Source organism: Acipenser ruthenus, chromosome 18 (assembly GCF_902713425.1).
Source record: "Acipenser ruthenus chromosome 18, fAciRut3.2 maternal haplotype, whole genome shotgun sequence".
NCBI classification, from domain to species: Eukaryota; Metazoa; Chordata; class Actinopteri; order Acipenseriformes; family Acipenseridae; genus Acipenser; species Acipenser ruthenus.
This window is the reverse complement of record NC_081206.1, coordinates 20,210,559-20,223,549: the sequence shown is the minus strand read 5'-3', so window position 1 is coordinate 20,223,549 and position 12,991 is coordinate 20,210,559.

Genomic DNA, 12,991 nt, shown 5'->3' with positions numbered 1-12,991 from the left:
TGAAAGGATTTTATTATCTTCATGTAATCAGCAGTAAAATCAACCCATCTGTTTCTTTTCAGCCATTTAGCTGACCTAAGAAGTTTTCTTGATAAATATTTAAGAGAGATATGATTAATATTTTTACCATTTACAGTTCCCCATTAGTTAGTCATCTCCAAGGTCAGTAGGCTGCCTTTGACATTTGGTTGCACATTCTATTCATATGCAAGGACATGTAGGAGGTGCAAGGACCACACAACAGCCCTATACAGTTGTAACTAATAGTTCATGTTTTATGTGTAAAAAAAGTAATGAATAAAGCAATTACATGCTTATACTTCCCATGGTATTGTAATCTACAGTAGTATGGTGGTATTGTAAACTGATTGATATAATTGAGTCCCCCCTGTATTGGCTCTGCAATGGTTATAATTTATTGGACTATAATTAACAGACTGCATTCTCTTTGCCTGTTAATTGGCCTGTGATAAAGTTTAGGTCTGACTGATCTGTATTGCCCACAGAATGTGAAAGTCACTTGTACTGTATGTGTAAGTTGCTCTCACAGAATGTATTTATGTATGTCTTTATTTATATATTTGTGTATTCTGCATAGAAGAAATTCTTTATGCCCTCTGAATGTGTATAAAAGTACATTTTTTATATATTATACTCCCATGATATGTGTTCTTGTTCATCGTTTATCAGTGTCTCTGCACTCCTGGATATTTTGAATGTTTATTAAAGTCACCAGCATATTTCACCTTTAGGACTAAGTGAGGTGGTATTTGTGTAAATGTAAAAAATGACCACTAGCGTAGCATTAAGAGTTGCAGAGAGGTCATTTCTTCCCCCCTAAAATATTGAGTTGAATTTTTCACATTGCAAATCTCTAACAAACACATTCTGGGGGGCAAAAAAATGACCAATGTGTCCCTCAAGTGGGCTTGGTCATTTTTATATTGGCCTCATTACAGACATTCTACCTTGCTCAGGCTTGCTCAGAGAGCCCCACAAGTAAAATATGCTGATGACTATATTTGCAGAAACAAAAATAAATAATGTTTAAGAACTGATCAAGGGAAAACAAACAGCAAACAGAAAGTAAATAGGATACAACTTCAATGCGATGTAACCAGAGAGTACCACATTACATGTAACGCATTACTGTAATCTGATTACAATTTTCAGTAACCGGTTGTGACGGTGCCTTTTTCATACAGGTAATGGCAATGGACTACAGCTAGTGCAGTACGTGGAAATCAGAAAGCTCTTTAGCAGTGCAAGCCAGACCTTATATGTCACATGAGTGCTCTTTTCATATCATCTTACTAGAAAATGGCATCAGAGAAGCATACAAGAGGGTTCCAGAGATGGATATTCAAAGAATATTTTGAGCTGCAGCCTGACCAAACCAAAAAAATAAATCATCTCTATAAAAAATAACTATTTGTAACTGTAACTTGTTAATTTTTTTTTTCAGAAGTAATAAGTTACTTTAACTAGATACGTATGTGTTCAATTAACTTTTTACAAGTAACTTCCCCAACACAGGATTTAACATCTGATTTGGAAATGTTCCCTATAGGGCAACAGGAATTATGGATGGACAACGACACCTGTGCCTTCTGCCAGTTCTGTTGTCAATTCAACGCTTGTCTTCTTTCTATTGCTTAAGGATATTATCTTCAAGTATTTCTCATCCTTGTCAGACAGCTTTTTTGGGTCTTCCAGTCCTGGGTTTGTCAATTATTACAGATGATGTTTCTCTGTACTTGTTGATTATGCTTCGGATACCACACCATGAAAATTGAGTGATGCAAGCTATTTCACTCAATGTTTTTCCCTCTTTATGCAAGTCAAGGTTGTTATATTAGTAGAAAACACTAGTGGAGGCTTTGAGTAAATTGTTGATGCTCATAATGCATCAGAGTAGAAAAATGCAACATGTCTAAGGCTTTCGCACAGCAGTGTACATATATATATATATATATATATATACTGTATATATATATATATATATATATATATATATATATATATATATAACAGAAAGAATTATAATTGATTTTGGTCAATTTGCTGCAAAGTGCTCTTAAATGTAAACCAGGCCTATATTTCATTTGGGGTACTTTGAATCACATATTTACTAATAAAACATTTGAAAGTAGACATAATTTAGTTTTATTCCTTGCCGGCACACAGATTGCATTTTATTTAACAGGATTATGCATAGAATGCATGAGGTCATTTCAATCTTGAATTGAATACGATTTGATTCGTCTATATTTTAAAACTAAAATGATTAGATTATACTGAAACAAAACCGGTGCTGTGTCCTCAGTGCAGTCGCCTTCTAGCTATTCTATCATCTGTATCATATCAATAAGGCTATAAGTTCTTATCCTGGAGTGACAGTTTAACTGGACTATGATGCAACCCTTACCTAATGAATGGCTGTGGCCCTGTACATATGCAATGGTTCTGGGCTAAGGGACAATGGTTACACAAGGGCACCTACAGAGGTGCACAGGTAATTCAATTCAGTAACATGGTCGCATACAAGTATCACAAAAGTATTATTTTGATATGGAAATGTTCGCAGTATATCAGAGTGTTTCTACATTGCTACTCTTAAGACTAAAATGTTATGGGTTCCCAACTGGGTCTTGTACTGTAATTAAGGCACTACCACGTGGCAGTGCATGGTGAGTCACTTCATTGCTGGTTCAAATCTTGATATCGTGGCTGGGGATAAGCAGACTTGTTTAGGAACATTTAGCCTGCTATGTATTTACTACTAGTTCTGTGAAAGGTAACAGCTCAATTTAATGTTGTTTCACAGATGAGGGTCATCATCATACAGTTTGGAAGCAAGCATTAAAGCTACAAGCCTGGTACATCATGCTGCCATATCATTTTACTCATTCTTTGTGACAGCAGGATCCTTTAAACCATAGTTTCGCTAATCGTCGCTTAGTGAAAAGGCAAACTTACAACTATAGCTTGTTTGCTTCTAATTGGGCCACAGTGCATACTGAAGTGAACAGCCATTTGCCGCCCACTGTGGACTTAATCAGCATTACAGAATGCATCCGTGAAAGGCTGATCTGATTGCCCCACATCTTAGTTCAAGTAAGCAACCATCGCCTACAAATGCACCATTGACCTGCTTAAATTACAGCCAAGACAGCATCACCACAGGTGTCCTTTTGCAGGGTATTTGGAAGGACATAATCAAGCAATTAAATAAACCATTCAGACAAAGCAAATGCAGGCAAGAAATGGGGTGTTCGTTTGTTGTCTGTCCTTTGGCCTGACTGCAGCATCAGACCCATTCACTACCCCCACACATTTACATTCATGGCAAAATGAGGAATTAGTGGACATCTGTGGCTTTTGTTTTCTAAAGTTGTTTTCATTAGTACTGGTCAATATTCAAATCTTCCTCTAGGTCACATTTTAACAGATTGCTGCCTTTTAATTGACTTTTTCTCGATGACATTGTTATACGGTCCTCTATAACACGCTGTAACAGGGGTGTTCTGTTACTGTGTGGGTATCCGCTGAGAAACCCAACAAAAACATATTATTTACAGGGGCAGGCCTCAGCCCTGCCACACACACTACCTGCTTGGCTTCTAATGATGCTAACAGGTTTTACATGGTTATTAATATTTCCCATTTGGCCCAATGATACAGTTATGGGTTGGTTTCTCAAATCATAACAAGTACAATTTTCTGACAAGAAATTTCAGGGCTGGGACTAATAAAGGATGAGTGCCAAAAGTGTACTGGAAACTTAGCTTGGCAACCTGCCTAATTTGGTTGTATGAGAAAAACTATGAGATTTGAAGATCTCAGGATGCCTCGACTATACAGAAAAAGACGGTCAATTTCAATTTAACTTTTTGAATGGCACTGTATGTAAAATGAAAGCTCACTCTATAAAAAAAAAAACAACAAAAAAAAACAACCTAATAACGTTCTACAAAGAAAACAAAATGGGATATAAATGAAAGGGGAATAAACAAGAACAAACAGAAGCCTCAATGTATGGCTCAAGTGTTCTTATCTTGGTAAGATAACATTTCTAAATAATACTGTAAATAAAATAGTCAGCTGATTATTGAAAAGAGCAACCAGAAGAGATTGCAATTTAGTTCATAAACTATCAGAATTATTTACCTAGATGGAAACTGTATCTTGTTCTTCACTTTATAATATGTACTTATTCTATTTTCCAATCCCTATCTCTGCCTTTCCCCTTACCTAGTTTTGTATATATATATATATATAGTTTATATATATATATATATATATATATATATATATATATATATATATATATACCGCAACAAACAAAGGACTGTTCTGTCATTACAGTCTTATAATAAATTAAAGAAAGCTCATTAGTTTACCATACCATACCATGCCATACCATACCATACCATACCCATATAATATAAATTTAATTTACATAGCATCATTCATTTGCAAGCATCCCAGGACGCTTTACAAAAATAAACAGGAAGACAAAAGAGCTCCAAACTCTTTGTTAGTGAAAGAAATATGTTCTGAGCTCAAATTTAAAATTACCGACAGACTCAGCTCTGGTAAAATTTAGAAGCTCTTGGAATTACTCCCAGATTCTTTGCATTGAGGCAGGAACCGAAAGACTACAATCGAAAGGAATAGCAAGGATCAAAAAGTAAAACTTCAGTTTTGCTTGGATTTAATTAAAGATAATTCTGAGGCATCCAAAGACAACGAGACAGCACAGAGAGCGGTACATCTGCGTTGGCTGGGAGTGCAAGCTACATCTGAGTGTCATAAGGGGCAACATATAGAGACAGAAGAGCACGGGACCCAAAATGTAGCCCTGGGTCACACCACAGCGCACATCCATACAACTGGGGGAGACCCATAGTTACTAACTTGTGAGGACTCGTACTGGAATGCACAGAGTGTGGGTTGCTGTAAGTATTGGGTCAGTAAGGGTAACAGAGGGCATCTCAACCATGATAGTCAACAATTTTGCTTGTAAAAAGTCAAGGAACTGCTCACATAGAGCTTCCGAAAGAGCTTAACAGTGGCTATCAGCTGGCTCAGGAGTTAAAATACTGTATTGTATGAAAAAGAGTTGCAGGTCTGTCCTTGCCAGCAGAAATAACATGTGGGCTGCACGACAATGAGCCCAGTGTTGTTTCCAGGTGATATAGTGAACACTGAGTCGAGATGCCCTCCAACCTCGTTTTCAGTGTGCACCCTTCCACTTTCATGGTTCTCAGTTCAATTGTATACCATGTCAATCTGCAGGCGGGGGTAAAAATTAGATTTGATATTTTAGATTCGGTGTATAAAAGCTCTTTGCACCTCATGGTAATGCATCCCCAAATAAGGCATGAAGTAGATTTTAATGTAAAGCCTTTTCCTTGTAAATGTAATTGTAACAGTCAGCTGGAGGGATCATGCGGAGAATAACCCTGAGCATGAGCCTATTGACTGACACTTTCTCTATTGCCTCCACATAATGCTGAATTGGCTTTGATAATTGATGTCAACCCATTTGTACTCAGCCTAGTTTCTCATGTTTGTTCTGAAGCAGTGGTGCTGAATCCCCATTATACAGAGTGTGGGACTGTCGTGTTTAATCTGTGCTTAACAACATCCTGATTCATTGGAGAAGTGCGAGTGGAACCCCTCTCTCTCAGGCTGCCACTGCCAGCCAACAAATTAACAAGTTGCACCTGCAGCCCAAATCAGTGTAACACCATCATCTTTCAAACAGTATATCTTCATTTTCTCAGCCAACGGTGGCTGCATGTGCGTCATTTAGCAGTTGGGTTCTCTTTGAAGTACGCATTTCATGATTTCCAAGTTAGTTTGGCCATCTGGAAAAATAATGAAGAATTCAGGAGGCTCTTTGTCACTCGTGGGATGCAAGGTTGCTGTGTGACGTAGCGCCTTGTTCCAGAATGCAACAGACACGTGGTCACACCGGGCCTATCAGGCAGCTTTTTAAATACGTGCTCAGGGTCATGTGACACGAGGGTCATTTCCCATCTCGTAATGGTTGACATTTCGAGAGTGAAAGGGAACTTGCCATTGTATAATCATACTTAGAGAGTACTGAAGTTATAACACGAATGAAGCCAAATAACCAACAAGCCCACATAGTGTTTGAGTAGTTGTTTACAGCTATCCTTAAGAATGAAATAAACACGGCGCTCCATGTAGGTTCATAGAGCATACTGTCTATTAAACAAGTACAATGTATGTAAGAGAAAACATTGTTTCAACCAAAATTATCAGCAGAATTTGTGGAATTACTTTATTTATATCACACTCTCAATCTGTTTGAAAACACAGCGCAATCTGGTACAAATTCTGTCATTATTTTTAAATGACTGTGATCAGGTAAAAAAAAACGAAAAGATAAAAACAAAAAAACAATGGCAAATATGAAAAAATACATAACATTTTATTGTATAGTGTTATAGCAGCACTAAGAAATGTTAATTTAAAACATAACCTGAGATTATTCAAGCCTGCCAGCAAAAAATGATTTTCCAGAAAAGAGTGATCTAAAGTTACCCACCTGCTGTGAAAACCAATACAAGATGCACGGTTAGCAATGATCTTTATCACAGTGGAAGTCAATTCATAAATATTCTATGTAACGATGTACACATAAAAAACGGGGCTACGACAAGCAATGGTAACAGCAGTGCACGAAACGTTTTCAACATTTTTCTTTTACGACAGATAGCACAGAACAATGATTAGGGTGTTCAAGCTGAGCAAACCATTTGGTATAGGAGCAGGGGTGACCAGCAATAGGAGATGACAGAAAGATGAATTAAGGTCTCTGCATGGGAACTCAACAACATTCCCTGATGTACAAACAACAAGCTTTTAGACAACAGCTAATTTCTGGCATGAGCAGGAGAAAGTAAATAATAGGTCTACCTTCATGACATTGATAGGGGTTGCAGCTTCTTTGCCTCTTCCTTTATACAAGGCACAAAACATTCAGAATTGGATATCAATTCCAGCTATACCTTCCTTCCAATATAGCGTGATATGGTGTCAGCTCCTATGGGGAATTGCATTGTCTTGTAGTGTGAGACTTACATTCCTAATGGAGCTGCTGTCCTGCATTAAACGTTGAGTCCCAGTTCTGCTGTTGCCGATGGCGTATCATGCTAGAAGGAGGAGGTAAATGATTTAATGAAGAAGTCTCTCTACACCCCTCAATTAGCCCGGTCCCAGAAGATGCAGTTCCATTTATGCCCTCAGAATAGCAGACTTGACTTTCATTTCCAGTTATATATTTCCTCTTTTGTTTTCCCTTAGCATGTCTGTGTCTGCTTTGTTTTTGTTGTCTGTTTACAGAGTTTAACTTGCCGTGTGTGTTTGTATTAAATTCTTGCTTTTTGTTTTTTTTCTGGAATCAGTAGTTTTACAAGCAAGCACAACAATGGATGAATGTTAAATGATAACTAAGATTAAAAATGCATGTTTATTTACTAATCTAAATCTACAACACTGATAGTGTTTTCTTTTCTGATTCTATCTGAGGTTTGTATTATAAAGTTAACTTAATAACACAACAATTGGCTTCTAACGCAGAAGACTACTTCCTACAATATTGACTTCAGTTATGAACAAAACATAACAAAAAATGATTTAAAAAAACAATATTCAAATATGACCCTTGTTTTGCTTTGCACAAATTAAAAAAAAAAAAAAAAACCTGAAAAACATGTCCTTTAAGACGCCTAAGACACCCCTTCAATCTCCCTGAAGCAGCCAAGGGGATTAGCCTACATTATGAGAGATCATTTGCAACATCTGTTGTATTACAAAAAGCGTTTGGTTGCATTCGCTGTTTGTGTCTTTCAAATACATTAAATTGTCAAAATGGAATTTGTGGTATTTGCTGCTTGCTTGAAATGTCATGCTTCTGTACAAATGAAAAGCATTTCTTGAATGCATGTAGAGCAGCTGGGCAAGCTGCGTGTTGAGATTTGGCACGACGATCAACTCTCCCTCCCCCAGTGGGGGCTTTTCTTATGCACTGCAATAATATGAATGTACACACACAAGAATTTGTGCTACAACACTGTAGGGTTACCAGTACAATCAACATCATATAAACTATAAATGTGTTTTAGGCTTTGAAATGGCTTTAGTATTCAGTTTGTTATCGAGGTCACAAATCCATTTTATTGGTATCAGACTTAAACAAATCTGCTGAATGGCAATTTGATCCCAGACCTGGCCTCTATGTTGTGACGTGTAGTGAAACAATATTAGTATTGACGGACATATTGTTTTTTTTTGGGTTTTTTTGCCATATGGCTCTTCAAATGCAGTTTACTAAATTATTGTATGAGGACAATACATAGTAATATAATCCTGGTTGTATTTTATTTTGAATATATGTATAAGAACAGCTGACAACGATCGATTGATGCTAGAGTATGGATATGGGGTTTGTTGTGTGAAATATTAATGGTATACAGTAACTGCTATGATTTAGGAAGCTTTAAGTGCTTAGAGATTGTGTTATTAGAATTACCAAACAGTTTATGTCAGACTCCATTTTGTATTGTGGCTGGCTTTTCAAGAACACTGCTACTGTGAGTTGAAGAAAACTGATCTCTAATCTTAGGTCAGCATAAATTCAGGCAAAGCTCTCCCTTATGGAATGGAAATATATTTAAATATATTGGCATATATTGTATAATACATTTTGTAATATACTACACTATATTTCTCAATAAATGTAAACATATTTTTGTTCCACAAGGGCTTTATGTATTATTTACACAGTGCCGGGGTATGGATAAGAATTGTGTGTTGGGAATTTTTGTGAGATGAGTCCTGCTGTCTTCAAAACAGGGGTTATCTAGAATTTACCAATTTAAGAAAAAACATAAAGCTTAACACCACCTAAGAAAGCTGTAGTGTCAACATCTAGATGCATACAGGAAATCAGGAATCTGTAATAACTGGGGAGTTTATGACTGTGTGTTGTAAGTTTCAGAAACAGCACTGTCAAATCCTGATTGCTTATTATACATACAGTGTATGTATAACAAATTACCTTGTTAGAATGATGATTTCTGAAGCATGTTTAATACATTTCTAAAGGTTATACTGACTATTTTAAATATGTTTTAAGTAGAGCTCTGTAAAATAAACCTCATGCATCTATATTTAAAACTCGATTGGCAGTGATATTTCAACTTTCTAATTAGATCAAAACAGGAACCCACATGGCCAGATAGTTGTAGTTAAAAGTTTACATACCCCAATGGAAATGTATAACTTCTAGAAATTTCTCGAAAATTTTAGGAAAAATCTTTTCGTAGCAAAATTATTGCTTTTGTGGATGAGGAAGAAAAGTTACAAGAAATACATGTTTATTATTTATTTCAGCAATTTTTTTGCAAAATTCCAAAAATGCTATTTCAAAAGTATTCATAACCTTTAGTGCTATGATAGTATTGTCTACAAGGTGCTAGGAATTTCAACATGATAATTGCAGAACCTAATTCTAGAAAAGTCTAGAACTGCTGGATTGTAGGTGAACATTCTTAGAGAGTATAGCATAGGATGATTGCTGTCATTACTAATAAGTCAATATTGGAAAAAGTAAAGAGCTATCTGAAGACTTAGGCAGAAAATTATTGTCTTGAGAAGGATACAAGAAGATTTCCAAGCATTTGATTATGCCAATTTCAACTATTGTTTCTATTATCAAGAAGTAGAAGACTCATGGTACTGTCACAATGCTCCCTCGGTCTGGAAGAAAGAAGGTTCGTTCACCAAGTAGAAGGAAGGCTAATAACAACCTGAGATTGACTGCCAAAGATATTCAAAGTGAATTGGCTGCAAGTGGAACTGGGGTTTCCATTTTGACCAGAGGTCGAGTGTTGCATGGTGAAGGTCTCAATGGTTGCAGGTCAAGGAAAAAGCTTACTCTTAGGAAAACGTTGCAAAGACAATCGCTTGCAAATTTGCAAAACGGCATTTGAATCATGGATATGAGTTCTGGTCAGAGGTTTTGTGGAGTGATGAAACAAAAATCAAGCTATTTGGTCACGCTGATAGTCGTTACATCTGGAGAAAGTCTGGTGAGGCGTACAAAGAAAATAACACCATACCTACTGTCAAGCATGGAGGCGGTAATATCCTTCTATGGGGCTGATCTTCCTGTAATGGCACAGAAAATGTAGTTCCAATCGATGGTAAAATGGATTCCATAGCATACCAAAAGATATTGTCTAATCATCTGAAACCCTCCACTACAAAACTTGGTTTAAAGCACAACTGGACGTTCACAATGCTAAAGATCTCACTAAGATGATGCAACAAATATTTAAATTTGTATATTGCGGCTCTCTTTATTAACATATTTTCTCTTAGTACATATGGCAAAATGTATACTTTGCGAATTGTTGCAACAGAAATGCAAATTGCGGTATGTTTGCGCTGTGACTGGCCTATTTTAGTACATCTACATCCTCACTGTTTTAATGACCCTAACATGCAGAGGAAGTAGTACCCTCTAAAAATGAGGTTTTGGACTGTATTGATGATGTAATATGTAAACAAAGAATGTAAATAATTTGCTAACAAAGTCACTAAAATAATTTAGAACAAAATGATAAACAATTATTGTCTTCAAATTGAACTCTAATATGTACAGTGTTCTTCCAAAGTCCTTTGGTATTTTTTGAATGCAGAGTAACCAGGCCTACCAAACGATCTACAGCACAAACAAAACTAAAATGTTGTATCTAAGCAGGAAACGTCACGACGGAATGCAACTGATAAAACTGCCGAACTGACCCCTGACTTGAACTGACCCCTGAAACAGTGATTTTCAGACTTACAATACATGTTGGGCAGCTGTCTAAAAGTTAACTTGATTTGTGCGTTTCATTTTTTATGTATGTGCTGCACATTGTTTGAAGGACTGGTAGCTGTCAGTGATGGACATAAGGCAGAAAGAGGCTGTAGTTGAGGTAATGAAGTAAGACATAATACATTATTGTGGATCTGAAGCAGCAACAGAAGATGTTCTGACATGGAATCAGAATTAAATAGTCGAGATAATTTATGAACTGCAGAGGGCAGTTTGTGGCTGCAATAAAACAAGCAATTATACATGAATGTTTTGAGAGATATTTATCATTTTGGGACTGTGATAATGATAAAAGATTACAATGTTTTGGAACTAGCAGACTGAAGATGACTAGGAAATGTTTTGTGGTAATGATATTTTACATGACACTAATATAATTACTTTTAGAATAATATATGTATTAGGTAAACATTAAAGGAATATGCAACATCGAATATGTGTTCAAAGAAAAGTACTTTCAGACCACAGGCACTGTAAAAGAGAAGGTACATGCCTGTATTTGATCACTTCTGATTACACTACTGCACCTGATGAACACTGACAGTTATTGTAAAGCTGAGAAATGAAGACCATTATATTCCATCAGGTTATTCTGTCAATTTTTGAAGAGGGGACAGTTATCTATTCATATATAGTCCACAAAATATACCAGTGGATATAGAGCTTTTTCACAGAAAGGGTGGTGAACCATTGAAACAGGCTGCGGGACAGAGCTGTTAAAGCAGAGACTCTCGGATCCTTCAAGAATAGACTGGATGCTGTCATGAACAATATTGTATAACCCTCTCTGTGACCACAATAAGACCTTTAGCTATTAGAATTAAAAAAGAAAACTGGCTTTCCTCATAATGTATACACACAGAATACGGTTTATTTGTGTTGTATTTTAACATTTAGCTTCAAACGTAAGTCTTTTTTTCTTTTTTTTATCCTATTCCTCTACTGTTTATGGTGTTTGCAATCATCCTGAGTGGTTTTGAGTTATAATTATATTTCTCTAAATTAGCCACACCTACTGTACATCTGTATAGACAGAGATGAAAGGCTGCATTACTTGAATGGGATGAGGAAGGCTGTTCAGTCTCAGCACTTCAAACAAACTCAAAGCACCTCAAAGCCAGGTTATGGCAGATTAAGAGAAACAAATGTAATACTATGGTAGCAACATAAAGAGTGAGAGAAATGTAATCAAGCATGTAAAATGAAAATGTACTTATTGTATACACCATTAGATTTTTCAATTTATTTTGACAATTTGGTCTGATAAATCCTATGATAGCTACACAACAAACCCTAAAATCAGTAAAGGAATCTTGAAGAGATTATGTTTTTTCTCACTGTTTCACAGCTTTGCATCATATAATTTGTATGTTAAGGGTAGGCATCTATAAAGCAATTTACAGGCTGCAGTCAGGTATTGACAAGTGCAGTACCTATCAACCTGAAGTTAAATTGAATTGACTTTACTCCCTTTGTCCGTAAATTACTTTCTGGATATGGAAGGGTGTCCTTGTGTGCTAAAGTATTACCATTTAATTTAGGATGCACAAGGAAAGAGCCATGCATGTCTCCACAGCAAAAAAAGCATGCCAAAGCATAGGAAAGCAATGTAAAGCCAATAGGGCAAAGCATATTACAAAAATATGACAAACCATGACAAACTCTGGTAAATGAACAGTATAACTGCAGAAAAAGCAAGGGAGAACTGCAAAATTATAGTGTGGTAATTTGTTAAGGGTATGTGTGTGTGTGTGTGGCTGTGTCTGTGTGTCTGTGCCTGTAACTGATAAATAATTTTATTTCTTGCACCTGAATAATTAGAATAAATTAGAAATCCCAAAACTCATTCTGAATATATCAAACATTATTGTATTCATTAAAGTAGAGCCCATTAATTAGTGGAGATATTCCTTTACTCAGCTGTAAAATTCAAAGAATATAGCAACAAATGTTTACAGTACAGTAGTAAAAAAATGAAAGAAACATCACACATATTGCAGGGTCAATGTGTAAGTCAATTCTATTCTGCTTAGATATGAGCTCAGTAAATATATATGCTTGAGTTGA